Raw genomic sequence first — 18,175 nt, forward strand, 5'->3', positions numbered from 1 at the left:
CTACTGAATAATTTTGGACTTTCCGGGATTCGAACACGGCACCTATTGCCTTTTTTTTGTAGCTATGAATATATACTAGACGCCGCTTTCACGACGAGCGAGATGTGCGCATGTTTGACCAGAAAAAGCGTGACGGAGTGTTCTGTGCTGACTGTGGGTAGAGCCCAGCACATATCGCCATTGTTGAATGGATAGAAAGACTTGTTAACTATCGAATTCTTTTTCGCCAGAGGTTAGAAGTGACTTTTTTGAACGTGAAGTAATATGATGAAACGTTCTGTGTCTTACTGAGAGCCGAAATCGTCACCTGTAGTTTATGTAGACATCGCACAAATAGAAGATATAAGTGAAAGTTGTTTTTCACCATCAGTTGTGTGTACATATGCTATAGCCTGAAAAGCAATAACGAAACCAGACAAGTGCCTTTCGGGGGCGTTTTGAAGAGTCTGAAATCTTAAAGAAACAAGAAATGATGGGAGAGATCTGATTTCAGTCCCAGTTCAGACCAATATTTTTAACATCTCAAGTTCGAACAAAATAAGAAATAACTGCCCTGTGACTATACATCACGTCTGGTTCATTAACAATAATTATATTTCTTGATGGACAACACTTGTTGTGGTACCTTTGTGCATACAACTCAACTTTACTCTTCGCGTTTCTTCTGGTTATCTCCCATAAAGTAGTGTTTCTAGTTGCTTTGTAAAAGACATTTAATTTTTCTCACTAACCAGCTCTCGACAAACGTTAACGACACAGAACGAAAGCTACATTTTCTTTGTGCTTCTTTTACACCTGTATCGCAGTGGTGTAACACGGTTTCTTCCTTATCCGACGTGATGTATTTTGTTATTTGAGTATGAAATCACAAGGCATAAGACAGAAATAGGTTTCATGTTCAATCATATAAACCCTAAATCTCGTACTTTCTACCTTGAAATCTCTTCGAAAGTAGTACTATGATTTTGTAGAGTGAAACACCGTTGAATCCATCTGTTTTAGAATTACGATAGTAGCAGTAGATATCGGTATATTTCCAATTTAAAAGCGAAGATGATACCGATATCTTGTAATTAAAAAAGCAATGAAAAGAGAATACAGTGGTCGTTTAGCGACGACATTTGCACAATTCATTTTAGTGAAAACCAAAGTGCGATATTCCAAATGGTTCAGCTTTATAGTTGTGTGGTTGGGACATCGAACCCACAATATTAAACAGTAGACTTTTTAACACCAGCGTTTCTGCTGTCGTATTCACCAGATTGTGTATATCTTAGTCGCCTTGTGGATTTTGACGGTTTATATAGATAAAACATGCAACAACACGGTTTCTGAATTTGATGCGTAGTTATTGTACCATTAATAGTTTTCGAACAGCTGCAGGCTCGTGGTCAGGTGTTCCAGGAACATTACATCTTGGACCAAGTGTGGACCGATTCTAGGTATCGTGATTCCAGCTGCTCGCCTCGACTCCGAGATACTAGAAAAGACAACGAACTGCATCGTACCGTTAGTCTGTGATGTCACCTGTCTTTTTTACACCTTTTAACCTAAAATATATATTTACGCTTGATTCGCGTTTGATTTTTTTTCTAATGCAAAATGTCTTTTTTATATGCCTTAGTTATACTTTCATACCCCCTTACACGTATTCCTTGTCGGGAGCGTATCAACTTGACTCGGTACATAAGTGTGATTAATTCACTATAAGTTATCAATCCAATATCAATCAATTATTATTGGTTACTCTGTCTTAAGCTTACTGCAATTAATTAAAAAGAATTTTACGCCAGGTGCGTTTTGGTTTTATTTAGAAAATATTTAAAAGTAAACGTGTCTGGTGCAAAAGTTCCTTTAGTTAACTGCAGTAAGCTTAAGACTAATAATTAATAATAAATTTTTATAACAGCTGCTGTGAAACATGACCATGGTAACAAACATTTTAATATCAATCAATATAATTACAGCAAACACTATGCACATTTTGCGATATGTCATGGCATTATGCCTCATTGGCGAAGCTATTGACGTCTGGTAAGCCAATATTAAGTAAGTTTTTGTAATACACTTCTTGTACTTTACGTACATGCATCGCCATATTCTAGTGTTTTTTATTTTCCTAGATTTTATAGATTTCTGAAGATGACAGATTAAGCTGTCGAAACTGGTTAAATGATATAAATATTCATATTGTACAACTGACAACTGAATTTTGTTTCATAAAAGAAATTTTTTGTGCGATAAGATTTGGTAACATTTGCCCACTTACGCATACTACTCCTGAGCGCGTGTCTTACTTAAAGGGTTGTTTCCAAGAGCTTCCTTCAACATTTTGTGTTTATGCAGTGATTTTCTCGTGTTGCAAACAGTACTTCATCTAGACACGCTACTCTTTGAGGTCAGTCATCACAAACCCCGTAAAGTACGCTCACCAACAACGAACCAAACATTCAGCTCTCCGCCGTTCGCTACATTGGTTCAAGAAGGATGTGTGGGAACTTCGGCACCAAGAGGCGATCAGTTGTGTGCAATTGTCTTTGAGCCGAACTGTCTCTCTGGAATGGGGCGTTAAATAGTTCGTTCTTTGTTTTTCGAGAGTATTAATATACTGTGAATGTATTCAGCAATATCAGCAAATCGACAATCTTATTCAGCGATAGGTTTGACTGTCATTCAGAGTGTTCAACAATTGAATGCCGAATTAACAGGGATGATAAAGAAGACAAACATATATTTCGTGCGGAAGAATACACCTCTGCTTTCGTGTAGACCCAGAGAAAGAAATCTAATTGGGTGCGGTCCGGGAATCATTCAGGCCAAAGTACGGGTCCCACCCGGCCAATCCACCGATTACCAAAAGTACTGCTTATTATTGCTCGGACTAGTTCTGCAAAGTGCATTGGGGCCCCATCATGGTGAAACCACATCCTCCTTCTGATATCTAGGGGCACCTCCTCCAATAACATCGCAGATGGACTTCTCAGAACGCTCTGTACACTGACCATCTGAGTGGAGAAGGTAAGATGAAAGGCCCAAGTAAGTAGTCGTTTACGATACCGGCCGACATCTTTACCACGAAACGTCTCGGATGACCTCGCACAACTATCATTTGGGTTTTCATTCGGCCTAATTTGTCAGTGATCTTTACTGTAAATGCCTTCCCGAGTAAATTGAGCTCATCGGTAAACATAACAACTTCAGGAAAGCGAGGACGTTCATTAGCCTGTTGCAGGACCCAGCGTACATACTCAAGACGAGGTGCGTAGTCATCTAGTCCCAACTGCTGTACTTTCGTAGGAGGATAAGGAAGAATCACCCGCTCAAGCAACACATCCCATTCTAAATTTTAGTGAATACCGACCACAGCAGCATCTGTTCGTGTACTTGTCCCTGGATCGTTCACAAAGTGTAACAGCACTTCTTCCTCAACGTTACGAGTGCGCACCGTCTGTGTTCTGCCCACATTGGCCCTTCTTACCATCAACGTGCCGGTATTTCCCAGTCGAGTAAGGACTGAAATAAATGTGCGATAATGTGGCTATTAGTGTGCAGGGAAATGTTCGCGGTGCATTCGCTGGGCTCTTCGATTACTACCTTCAGCGGCACCGTATATGAAGGGCATGTCTCGCATGTGTAGTGTTGCATGTTAACACTGGAACTGATATGCAGGCACTAGTTCCAACCTCTGTTTACTGACTCAGTATCGAAGAGCATGACATCACAACGTACTACACTGAAGCGCCAAAGAAACTGGTATAGGCATGCGTATTCAAATACAGACACATGTAAACAAGCAGAATACGCCACAGGGCGTATTCTGCTTGTTTGCAATGCCTATATGAGACATCAAGTATCTGGTGCAGTTGTTAGATCGTTTACTGCTGCTACAATAGCAGGTTATCAAGATTTAAGTGAGTCTGAAGTGATGCTATAGCCGGCACACGAGCGATGGGACACAGCGTCTCCAAGGTACTGATGAAGTTGGAATTTTCCCGTACCACCATTTCACGAGTGTACCGTGAATATCTGGAATCCGCTAAAACATCAAATCTGCGACATCACTGCAGCCGAAAAAACATCCTGCAAAAACGGGACCAACGAGGGCCGAAGAGAATCGTTCAAAGTGACAGAAGTGCAACCCTTCAGCAAATTGCTGAAGATTTCAATCCTGGGCCATCAACAAGTGCCAGCGGACGAACCATTCATCGAAACATGATTGATTTGGTCTTTCGGAACCGAAGGACCACTCGTGCACCCTTGATGACTGCACGACACAAGTTTTACACCACGCCTTGACCTCTCAGCACCGACATTGAACTGTTAATGACTGGAAACATGTTTCAAATTGTATCGAACGGATGGGCGTGTATTGGTATAAAGACAACCTCGTGAGTCCATGGACCCTGCATGTCAGCAGGGTCTGTTCAACCTGGCGGAGGCTCTGTAATGGTGTATGGCGCCTGGATTTGGATTAGATTGTTTGGGGGGAGAGACCAAACAGCGAGGTCATCGGTCTCATCGGATTAGGGAAGGACGGGGAAGGAAGTCGGCCGTGCCCTTTCAAAGGAACCATCCCGGCATTTGCCTGGACCGATTTAGGGAAATCACTACACGGCGCCTGGAATTGGAGTGATATGGGACTCCTGATACGGCTAGATACCACTCTGACAGGCGACACCTACGTGAACATTCTGTGTGATCACCTGCATCGATTCATGTCCATTGTGCATTCAGATGGACTTGGGCACTTCCAGATGGTCAATTTGACACCCAAAACGTCCGGAATTGCTACAGAGTGGCTCCAGGAACACTCTAGTTTAAACACTTCCTCTGGCCAGCGAACTCACCAGACATGTGCATTATTGAGCAGAACTGGGAAAGCTTGCAACGTGCAGTCTCAGAGGAGATCTCCACCGCCTCGTACTCTTTCGGATTTATGGACAGCCCTGCAGAATTCATGGTGACAGTTCCCTCCAGCACTGCTTCCGACAATAGTCGTGTCCATGCCACGTACTTGTGGCACTTCTGCGTCCTCACGGGGGCCCTACACGATATTAGGCAGGTGTACCAGTTTCTTTGGCTCTTCAGTGTATCTCAATGCACCATTCGCTGTAATGACGTCAGACGCAACGACTTCTATCTGCTCCACTCGTATACTACCTACACATGCTCAGTACTGACGCAGTATGAAATACACTCCTTGAAATTGAAATAAGAACACCGTGAATTCATTGTCCCAGGAAGGGGAAACTTTATTGACACATTCCTGGGGTCAAATACATCACATGATCACACTGACAGAACCACAGGCACATAGACACAGGCAACAGAGCATGCACAATGTCGGCACTAGTACAGTGTATATCCACCTTTCGCAGCAATGCAGTCTGCTATTCTCCCATGGAGACGATCGTAGAGATGCTGGATGTAGTCCTGTGGAACGGCTTGCCAAGCCATTTCCACCTGGCGCCTCAGTTGGACCAGCGTTCTTGCTGGACGTGCAGACTGCGTGAGACGACGCTTCATCCAGTCCCAAACATGCTCAATGGGGGACAGATCCGGAGATTTTGCTGGCCAGGGTAGTTGACTGACACCTTCTAGAGCACGTTGGGTGGCACGGGATACATGCGTACGTGCATTGTCCTGTTGGAACAGCAAGTTCCCTTGCCGGTCTAGGAATGGTAGAACGATGGGTTCGATGACAGTTTGGATCTACCGTACACTATTCAGTGTCCCCTCGACGATCACCAGAGGTGTACGGCCAGTGTAGGAGATCGCTCCCCACACCATGATGCCGGGTGTTGGCCCTGTGTGCCTCGGTCGTATGCAGTCCTGATTGTAGCGCTCACGTGCACGGCGCCAAACACGCATACGACCATCATTGGTACCAAGGTAGAAGCGACTCTCATCGCTGAAGACGACACGTCTCCATCGGTCCCTCCATTCACGCCTGTCGCGACACCACTGGAGGCGGGCTGCACGATGTTGGGGCGTGAGCGGAAGACGGCCTACCGGACTTCGGGACCGTAGCCCAGCTTCATGGAGACGGTTGCGAATGGTCCTCGCCGATACCCCAGGAGGAACAGTGTCCCTAATTTGCTGGGAAGTGGCGGTGCGGTCCCCTACGGCACTGCGTAGGATCCTACGGTCTTGGCGTGCATCCGTGCGTCGCTGCGGTCCGGTCCCAGGTCGACGGGCACGTGCACCTTCCGCCGACCACTGGCGACAACATCGATGTACTGTGGAGACCTCACGCCCCACGTGTTGAGCAATTCGGCGGTACTTCCACCCGGCCTCCCGCATGCCCACTATACGCCCTCGCTCAAAATCCGTCAACTGCACATACGGTTCACGTCCACGCTGTCGCGGCATGCTACCAGTGTTAAAGACTGCGATGGAGCTCCGTATGCCACGGCAAACTGGCTGACACTGACGGCGGCGGTGCACAAATGCTGCGCAGCTAGCGCCATTCGACGGCCCACACCGCGGTTCCTGGTGTGTCCGCTGTGCCGTGCGTGTGATCATTGCTTGTACAGCCCTCTCGCAGTGTCCGGAGCAAGTATGGTGGGTCTGACACATCGGTGTCAATGTGTTCTTTTTTCCATTTCCAGGAGTGTGTATTTGTTTTTATCTCCTGTATCATCACTGTTAGTTTGATCACTGAATTTTTGAAACCCTCTAAGTGCATAGGAAGACAGTTTGCAGTATTTCAGTGCACCCATAATCATTCCCGGGTGAAAATTCAAATTGCGGAATATTTTGGATAGCGCCTAGTAAATGCAGATAATTTCAATATTTTATTATAATTAATTTATTTATTTTTCTTGTAGAGAGCGAGATTACGTTAACTGAACTCTCCACGGGGCTTTGCCCGTGAGCACGACGTATGCGGCCAGAGCAGCCGCTGGCCGCACCCTGGCAGGAAATTGCGAGACCCGCCCCGGGGGCTGTGGCCCTTTGTGACGCAAAAGCCGAGAGGCTGGCCAGACGATCGAGCTCCCTATGCCCTAGGCTGCTGCGCAGTGCCCTGCAGACTACGTCTCACCACCCACACAACATTCCGACAACTGCTTCCTTCACCTGCTCTTACAGCTAAACAGGCTGCCGGGGCACAGACGTGGCTCAGCTCCAGGTCGAACCTAAACGCTGATTAACGACTGCCTGTCTTTATCGAGGTCCGCCGAAAAAAATAAGGTCAGGCAATAAGCGTACCGCCCTGCTAATGTCTGACGCCGTGACGTCACTGAGGAACTGCCTCAGGTAGGAGCAGCGCCGTAACTTGATGGCCGTATTTGGGAAACACTTAAGCTTCTATTGAAGTAATGAAACGTAAATTGCTATTCTGCTCCTGCTAGAACGTTGCTGCTACATTCTGTAACGAAGCCAGCTTTTATATAGCTAGACAGATAGATCTACAGATAGAAAATTCAAAGAACTGTCTCATCGAAACGTATACAGAGATCAGAAACTGCAAAATTGTGCCAATTTTATCAGTTTTCTGACAAATCAAATTTGGAAATGAACGCACCCTTTTCGAAGTAGGCTCTGAGAAAACTATTAATGAGAAGAAGAGATCTAAACAACAATATAGACGGTCTAGACACATTAATGTGGCTACCCGACTGTGTTCGAAGTAGATGTACATGGGAAAGCGATATGCACTTATACAGATGGAGGTAGTATCGCATACACAAGTTGTAAAGCGGCAATGCACTGGCGGAGCTGTAATTTTTACTCAGGTGATTCACAGGACAAGGTTTCCGACGTGATTATGGCTGCACGACGAAAATTAGCAGACTTTGAACGCGAAATCCTAGTTCGAGCTAAAAACACTGTGTGTGTATCTACAATGCAAGTGCATTTTACTCTGCAATACAATAATTATTTAGTTAACACAGACCTGGTCGCGCGTAATTAGTTACTTTTTGTTTGTGGATGACCGGTTTCGATGTAATACAGAGATCATCACGCAGTCAACGCCAGCTTGGACGCGCCTGTTTCAGGTCACGGAGTCCTGCTACCACCAAAGAATCAAGATCTGCTGATGATCTCTATAGTATATCGGAACCGATCATCCACAAACAAAAGTAAAATTTATGAACGACCACGACTGTTTTTCTAAACAATTATAATACTATTACATTGCTGTTTCCGGGAGCAATATTCACAAAAAATTTATCTGCAATTTAGCTTTTTATCATGTGATGTTGGCCTAAAGAGGCACATTTGGACACTCGGAACTCTTTTTCCCAGTCCATCACTTTCCCTTCCCTCCTCAAACACACTTGATAACCCCGTGTACTCGCAAATTCTACTCCAGAAACCCCACTTTCGCCCCCATACTTTCCAATCGTGGTAAGCTTCCGCACCCACACCAACACATTCTACCAGCCCTACTCCAAGACACTCTCCACTTGCTCTATCCACACATGTTTAACGAACTGCCAAGATCATACAACGAAATTCGCCCTAGCATTCAATGCGCCTATTGTACATAACCCACTCGCTATCGTCTCTCACACCAGAACACACTCTTCTCCATCCTCATGAGCACGACCTGACCTCCATCCTAGTTAAAACCGTTGCAAAGCGCACGTTTGCCCTGCCCCACACCCTTCCACATTACACCCTCCCACATTAACCCTCGTACTCTATTATTACCCCACACCTTCCAGCAGCAGAACCACTCCAATTACTCCACTTCCAAATACCCCCCCCACCCCCGCCTTAATAGCAGGCTCTTGCAAGATTAGTGCAGAAATGTCTTTCAGCAATTTTTTTCTGTACCTCTTTTTGGGACTCCAGCAGTATGAAATCAGGCTTTAAAAACCGTGTAAATTTTTGTGTTTCATTAAACCATGAGTTAATAAGACAATTGTTACCGCTTGTTTCTAATACTCTTTTTATAGAATGACTAAGCAATTCTCATTGTATATTGAGTGCTTCCTTACAGTTCCTTCTCAGGAAAGAAAGTTAACCATCCACATTGAGGCAAGGCACTTGTTGCAGAACATGTTTCCTATGCACCACTCCTCTTCCTAGCGACACTTGCTTCAATCACACCCTGCACTCCCATTTAAAATGAGCAAAGTTGAAATACGTGCACTGTACTTAATGTTTGAAACTCACTTGGTTACTGAACTCTGAAATGGTAGTAACTAGAATACTTTAGGGTGCCAATACTTCGTAACTGACCACTGCCAACAATGATAGTACTGTGTAGATCCCCCAGCAGTGTAGTAGCCATTGTATGGTTGCTGTTGTGTTGTGCCGCCAGTTTGTTCGTTTATTGCTGCGAGATAGATAATGAAGCAATTTCTGGTCCCTTGTGGAAACTACCTACAACTCAGAGGAAGCATTTTCGTGAAATCTTAAAAACAAATCTGATAGATGTATGTCTCAGTTCTTCTGTGATAGATGTGTACTCCCAAGTCCTAAGTGTATGTGTGTGAGTGTAAGTGAATTATGTGAGGAAGATGTTCATACGCTCGTTTCACTGGCCGTTTTCTTTTCATCAATCTGTGTCGCGAATTAATTTTCGTATTTTTTATAAAAATGTGATTATTGTTAGTTTACTCAACCACTATTACAGTCTCTAAAATTGTGGTAATAGAGGATCTTTTTAAAAATATTTGTTTCGTCATCGAAACACAATTGAACTCTTTTATTTTTAACTCATAGAAAATTTCACTTTACTACAAAGTGTATATTCGCTCAGTTTGAGCAAAACTGAGTTAGTAGCTATTTGTCAAAGGTAGCGATGTGGCAAAGTGTGATATGTTTACGTTTCATGTTAATTTACTGTCAAACCAAGTGCACTTAAATTCTGTGTGCGTGCGTGCGTGTGTAAATTGGCTGAAATGTACACTATCGGAATTAAGGCAGTGCAATGTAAGTATTATAAAACGTAATGATATTGCCGTTTCTTAAACATTTCAGTGACCTGTGCCTCAATTTTCATTATTCTTGACAGCACCCCGAAACTAGCCTGTACCAGCAAGTGATCCAAAGAACTGTGTTCCTATAACACCCGCATCCGATGATGATCCTACAGTTTCTCAGAAATGGTTGCATGTATACATAAACCGCCAGTTTAAATCACAGTCGGGGTTAGTCATCACAGAATTAAATACATTTGTTTATGTATACATGAGTGCCTGGCTCTACGTCACTTACAGCGCTCCAAAGCGACCAGTATTCATTTTTAAGGAGTATCTAATATTCTGTCTACCCGTCAGGTTAGCCAAGGGCGCTAATGCATTGCTTCCTGGACTCAGGTAGGCGCTCTGGCCCCAGTTCGAATCCGCCCGGCGGGTTAACGACGAGGGCCGGTGTGCTGACCAGCCTGGATGTGGTTTTCCACATCCCACTAGGTGAATACCAGGCTGGTCCCCATGTCCGACTTCAGTTACAAGACTCGCAGATATTTGAAAACGTTCGCACTCTTTCATGGCTCACACTAGATGCAGACAGCTGGGATACACTAATTCCGTCCCAGGGGGTACAGGGAGGCGACGAGGAAGTGCATCCGGCCACCCTCTGACACTAGCATAATCCGTAGTAACAGTGCCGGGAGCTGAAGTGGGACAAAGGCCCAAGGAAATGATGATGATGATCTAATACTCTGTCTAGTGAGGTTACACATGTATGCTATCAAAATCATCTGGACCCCGCCCACGTTATGTAATGCAGAACTGACCACTAAGTCTCACGAGAGGCGGACATGCCAATATAAAAGATGAGGAGTACTGTGTTATCAGCAGAAAAGTAGTAACAGAAGAAAGTGTCTGTTGGGACAACTCAGTGACATCGAAAGTGGAACTCGTCATCGGATGTTACCTGATTAACAAACCCATCAGCGACGTCTGAACTCCTGTAAGTCTGCCCAAGACGACTTTTGGTGATGGGATCACGAAGTGTAAACGAGAAGGAACAACCACGGTTAAACCAAGACCTGTCAGACGACATGTACTGACAGAAAGAAACTGTCGAGCCTCGCAGAGGGTGACCGTAAAAAATCGCTAGAAATCACTGGAAGCAATCACTCATGAGTGCCAGCAGCAACTCAGTTCGTATGGAGTTCAAAATGTTCGAGCAGCCACAGATTTCAGTAATACACGACGCTTGCGGTGGTGGTAAGAGTCAAGTCACTGGATAGTGGGTGACTGAAAACAAGCGCTTTGGAGTGATGATTTACGCAATATGTGTGGGATTCCGGTGGAAGGGTTTGGGTTAGGTAAATGCAGAGCGAACTTTAATTTCCATTATTTGTAGTGGCAATAGTGAAGTACAGAGGAGGTGGTGTTATGGTATGGGTACGTTTTTCTTGGTGAAGGTGTGCTCCTTTTACTGCACTACAGAAAACGCTAATTATGGAAGGATATGTAGATATTTAACAGCACTGTGTACTACATACAGTAGAGGAATCGTTTGGAGATGGTGATTGATTGTATCAGGATGACAATGCCGTCTGTCATAAAATAGCATCCATGGGAACTGATGTATGGCCAATAACATTCCTGAAACGGACAGGCCAGCGAAAAAACTCCACCAGAACCGAGTGGAACACCTTTGGATTGAGTCAGAAATTTAATTCCGTTCCAGATCCCAGCATCCAACCTCACTCGCTTCTCTGGCTTCGGCTCTCGAGGAAGACTACGGTATCATTCCTCCACACACTTTCAGATACCTGATTGAAAGAGCCTCCAGCAGTGTACATGCCGTTACATAGACGGAAAGTGGATTCTACGCAAGTCAGTGCCCATTAGTAGCCGTCCTGTAGCTTTCTATCAAATAGTGTTGATTCTTGGAGCCAAGGAGTGGGAAGCTGTACCATTGCCAGTAAGCCCTAGCCCGAGAATGGCGAAGGACTGAAACGCTAATAAGGGCAAGAACCAAATATTGGGGACTCACACTCGCCTCGTGGATGGCTGGGAGATACTCAACTGAAGTGTACATGTGCCGCCTGCACACCTGGAAAACAGTGGAATTAACTTCATATTTTTATGCGGTACTCTCAAAAATATGGATAATTTATATATACACAGGGAGGTCCATTGATAGTGACCGAGCCAAATATCTCACGAAATAACCGTCAAACGGAAAAACTACAAAGAACGAAACTTGTCTAGCTTGAAGGGGGAAACCAGATGGCCCTATGGTTGGCCCGCCACATGGCGCTGCCATAGGTCAAACAGATATCAACTGCGTTTTTTTAAATGGGAACCCCCATTTTTTATTACATATTCGTGTAGTAAGTAAAGAAATATGAATGTTTTAGTTGGACCACTTTTTTCGCTTTATGATAGATGGCGCTGTAATAGTCACAAACATATGGCTCACAATTTTAGACGAACAGTTGGTAACAGGTTGGTTTTTCAAATTAAAATACAGAACGTAGATACGTTTGAACATTACATTTCGGATGTTCCAATGTGATACACGTACCTTTGTGAACTTATCATTCCTGAAAACGCATGATGTTAAAGTGTGGTTCAAAATGGTTCAAATGGCTCTGACCACTATGGGACTCAACTGCTGTGGTCATCAGTCCCCTAGATCTTAGAACTACTTGAACCTAACTAACCTAAGGGCATCACACACATCCATGTCCGAGGCAGGATTCGAACCTGCTACCGTAGCAGTTCCCTCGGTTCCGGACTGCGCGCCTAGAACCGCGAGACCACCGCGGCCGGCTGTTAAAGTGTGATTACCTGTAATTACCACATTAATGCAATTAATGCTAAAAATGATATTCGTCAACCTCAATGCATTTGGCAATACGTGTAACGCAATTCTCTCAACAGCGAGTATTTCGCCTTCCGTACTGTTCGCACATGCATTGACAATGCGCTGACGCATGTTGTCAGGCGTTGTCGGTGGATCACGATTGCAAATATCCTTCAACTTTCCCCACAGAAAGAAATCCGGGGACGTCAGACCCGGTGAACGTGCGGGCCATGGTATGGTGGTACGGCGACCAATCCACCTGTCATGAAATATGCTATTCAATACCGCTTCAATCGCACGCGAACTATGTGCCGGACATCCATCATGTTGGAAGTACATCGCCATTCTGTCATGCAGTGAAACATCTTGTAGTAACATCGGCAGTACATTACGTAGGAAATCGGCATACATTGCATCATTTAGATTGCCATCTATAAAATGGGGGCCAATTATCCTTCCTCCCACGATGCCGCACCACACGTTAACCTGCCAGAGTCGCCGATGTTCCACTCGTCGCAGCCATTGTGGATTCCCCGTTGCCCAATAGTGCATATGATGCCGGTTTACGTTACCGCTGTTGGTGAATGACGCTTTCTTGCTAAATAGAACGCGTGCAAAAAATCAGTCATCGTCCCGTAGCTTCTCTTGTGCCCGGTGGCAGAACTGTACACCAAAGTCGTCACCATGCAATTCCTGGTGCATAGAAATATGGTACGGGTGCAATCGATGATAACGTAGCACTCTCAACACCGACGTTTTTGAGATTCACGATTCTCGCGCAATTTGCTACTGATGTGAGGATTAGCCACGTCAGCAGCTAAAACACCTACTTGCGCATCACCATTTGTTGCAGGTCGTGGTTGACGTTTCACATGTGGCTGAACGCTTCCAGTTTCCTTAAATAACGCAAATATTCGGCGAACGGTCCGGAAACTTGGTTGATGTCCACGACACCGAGCAGCATACATAGCACACGGCCTTTGGGCATTTTGATCACAATAGCCATACATCAACACGATATCGACCTTTTCCGCAATTGGTAAACGGTCCATTTTAACACTTGTAATGTATCGCGAAGCAAATACCATCCGCACTGGCGAAATGTTACGTGATACCACGTTCTTATACGTTTGTGACTATTACAGCGCCACCTATCACAAAGCGAAAAAAGTGGTCCAACTACAACATTCATATTTCTTTACGTAGGACACGAATATGTAATAAAAGTGGGGGTTCGTATTTTAAAAACCGCAGTTGATATCCGTTTGACCTATGGCAGCGCCAGCGAGCGGCCAATCATAGCGCCATCTGGTTTCCCCCTTCAAGCTAGACGAGTTACTTTCTTTGTAGCTTTTTCGTTTGATGCTTATTTCGTGAGATATTTGACCCGGTTACTATCAACGGACCAACCTGTATATATAGGGTGGAGAAAAATTGTCACGAAATTTTAAGCCTGGATAGCTGACTCTTGAGGGAAACAAAACTATTAATGTTGTGTAGGTCGACAACGCACCAGTTTTAAACTACGGAAAGTTGGCGCCTCGCGCTCCGATTGGTTGCGGGACAAACAGCAAAACCTATTCGACACGTGTGCGTATCACGTCAGGGCAGTGACGGGGCGAGGGACTTTTGTATGAGAGTGCCGACAACCATAGCGCTGCCCGTCAGTCGACGAACGGCGACAGGGAAATCTCACGGCCAATCGGAGCCCGTGGTGCCAAGTTTCCGTAGTTTAAAAATGGTGCGTTGTCGACTACACAACCCAAGTATTTTTGGTTCCTACTGGTATCAACTATCCAGGGTTAAAATTTCGTGACATAAATTTTCTCCACCCTTTATATCAGATTAGTTAGAAATTTAACTTCGTTCCAGACCCCAGGGTCCAACATCAGTCGCTTCTGTGGCTTCGGTTCTTGAGAAGAATGCGGTGCCATTCCTCCACAGACTTTCAGGTACCTGATTGAAAGAGTCTCCCAGCATAAGGGAAAATGTTTGCAAAAATTGTCTAAAGGTTCTTGACCGATTTTCTCAAAGTTTTACTCGGTGCTGTAACAAACGTCGACATCGACAATGTATTTTCCTAAAAAAAGACGTAGGTGTATCTGTTAACGTTGACTGAAAGAAATGAAACGACATGTTGCGCTGACTTTTAAAAGTTGTTTGGTTCTTTCAGGGGAGGGGACCAAACTACAAGGTCATCATCGTATTAGGAAATGATGGGGCAGGACGTCGGCCGTGCCCTTTCAAAGGAGCCATCCTGGCATGTACCTTGAGGGATTAAGAGAAATCACGGAAAACCTAAATGATGGTGGTCGGACACGGGTTTGAACCGTGTGCTGTGTGCTAAACACGGCGCCACCTCAAATGGTACAGTTTTACGCAAAAATTGTGTGAACAACAGTGTGCTGCTTTATTTTCTCTATGGAAATTGGTTTTAAAAGAAAACAGGGAATTTGTATTTATGCCTTATCGGCTTATATTACTACCACGGAATCTAAGGCGCGAGAAGTGGCCGCGCGGTTTGAGGCGCTACGTCACGGATTGCGCGGCCCCTGCCGCCGGAGGTTCAAGTCCTCCCTCGGGCATGGGTGTGTGTGTTGTTCTTAGCAAAAGTTAGTTTACGTTAGTGTAGGTAGTGTGTGAGTCTAGGGACTGGTGACCTCAGTAATTTGGTCCCTTAAGAATTCACAAACATTTGAACATTTTTAAAATCTGAGTCGTCTGAATCCTACCCGTTCGCAGATTAAAAGTACGCGAAAAACTGTCATTAAAGATGCTATCCTCACAGATACATGAAACGATCCAAGATTAGAGTTCAACATACCGCCGATATCGAGGGCATTAACCACAAGCAGGAAATGTGTCAATGTTTCAACAATAGAATGGAAATCGGCCCTTTCTGGCAATTGCCTGGAGCGATTTAGGGAAATCAGGGAACTCCTTTATCAGGATGACCGAATGCAAGTCCGTTGCGCTAACCTTTGTGCCACCTCGCTTCGTTCACAAATCCAGCTGCAGGAGAGGTCTCTCATACTCCATTCACCAATGATTCCAACCGAGTTACCCTTTCATTTTAAGCGACTTCAATCCCCAATCAAGGTTTCGCTGGCAGTTACGATGAACATGACACAGGGTCGGAGAAAGGGGGAAAGAGGAGATGGACAGAGGGGCACGGGGGGGGGGGGGGGGGGAGAATTTGTACATAGTGCAGGAAAATAGGTGGTGAACAGATACAAGGACAAGGAGGTGGTGGAGACAAACAGAAGGAGGAAGAGATGGACGGAGAGACGGAGAAGGCGGTGATGGACACAGAGAGGGTGAGAAGGAGATTAATATGTACAGGGTGATCAAAAAGTCATTATAAATTTGAAAACTTAATAAACCACGGAATAATGTAGATAGAGAGGCAATACTGACCTCACGACTAATCTTAGAAGAAAGATTAAGGAAAGGCAAACCTACGTTTCTAACATTTGTAGACTTGGAGAAAGTTTTTGACAATGTTGACTGGAATACTCTCTTTCAAATTCTAAAGGTGGCAGGGGTAAAAAACAGGGAGCAAAAGGCTATTTACAATTTGTACAGAAACCAGATGGCAGTTATAAGAGTCGAGGGACATGAAAGGGAAGCAGTGGTTGGGAAGGGAGTAAGACAGGGTTGTAGCCTCTCCCCGATGTTATTCAATCTGTATATTGAGCAAGCAGTAAAGGAAACAAAAGAAAAATTCGGAGTAGGTATTAAAATCCACGGAGAAGAAATAAAAACTTTGAGGTTCGCCGATGACATTGTAATTCTGTCAGAGACAGCAAAGGACTACGAAGAGCAGTTTAATGTAATGGACAGTGTCTTGAAAGGAGGGTGTAAGATGAACATCAACAAAAGCAATACGAGGATAATGGAATGTAGTCGAATTAACTCTGGTGATGCTGAGGGAATTAGATTAGGAAATGAGACACTTAAAGTAGTAAAGGAGTTTTGCTGTTTGGGGAGCAAAATAACTGATGATGGTCGAAGTAGAGAGGATATAAAATGTAGACTGGCAATGGCAAGGAAAGCGTTTCTGAATAAGAGAAATTTGTTAACATCGAGTATATATTTAAGTCTCAGGAAGTCATTTTTTTAAGTATTTGTATGGAGTGTAGCCATGTATGGAAGTGAAACATGGACGATAAACAGTTTGGACAGAAGAGAATAGCAGCTTTCCAAATGTGGTGCTACAGAAGAATGCTGAAGATTAGATGAGTATATCACATAACTGATGAGGAAGAATTGAATAGGATTGGGGAGGAGAGATGTTTGTGGCACAACTTGACCAGAAGGAGGGATCGGTTGGTAGGACATGTTCATCAAGGGATCACGAATTTAGTATTGGAGGGCAGCGTGGAGGGTAAAAATCGTAGAGGGAGATCAAAAGATGAATACACTAAGCAGATTCAGAAGGATGTAGGTTGCAGTAGGTACTGGGAGATGAAGAAGCTTACACAGGATAGAGTAGCATGGAGAGCTGCATCAAACCAGTCTCAGGACTGAATACCACAACAACAACAAGAGAGGTAAAAATTGACACACATGCTTGGAATGACATGGGGTTTTATTAGAACAGAAAAAAAAGTTCACAAAATGTCCGGCAGATGGCGCTGGACAGCAAAACGTCAGTAACTGCTACCGTGACGAGTGAGAGGTACGCCGATATATTACAGAATCGCATCATCCCAAGCCTGGCTAATAAACACCTGCTGGAACGTACGATGTTTATCCAGGATGGCGCTCCACCCCATATTGCTAAACGCGTGAAGGATTTCTTAAGAGCGTCGTTCGGTGATGATCATGTGCTCAGCCGCCACTTTCGTCATGCTTGGCCTCCCAGGTCCACCGACCTCAGTCTGTGAGATTATTGACTTTGGGGTTACCTGCAGTCGCAAGTGTATCGTGGTCGACCGACATCTCAAGGGATGTCGAAAGACAACATTCGACGCTAATGTCTCACCATAACTCCGGACATGCATTACAGTGCTCTTCACAACATTATTCCTCGACTACAGCTATTGTTGAGGAATGATGGTGGACATATTGAGCATTTCCTGCAAAGAACATCATCTTTGCTTTGTCTTATATTGCTATGATAATTATTGCTATTCTGACCAGATGAAGCGCCATCTGTCGGACATTTTTGAACTTTTGTATTTCTTTGGCTCTAATAAAACCCCATGTCATTCCAAGCATGTGTGTCAATTTGTACCTCTCTAACTACATTATTTTGTGATTTATTCAGTTTTCAAATTTATACTGACTTTCTGATCACCCAGCATATCCCATTTCCATACATATTTAGCAATTGCGAAACATTGCCGGGTTCGCTAGTTTCGTATAAAAATTTCATCGGCAAGACTTGTTGGTTGTATGGTGGAACTTTAAAGCACCGTTACTTACAGAAATCGTCAAAGGA

The sequence above is a fragment of the Schistocerca gregaria genome, chromosome 4, assembly GCF_023897955.1.
Source record: "Schistocerca gregaria isolate iqSchGreg1 chromosome 4, iqSchGreg1.2, whole genome shotgun sequence".
Classification (NCBI taxonomy): domain Eukaryota; kingdom Metazoa; phylum Arthropoda; class Insecta; order Orthoptera; family Acrididae; genus Schistocerca; species Schistocerca gregaria.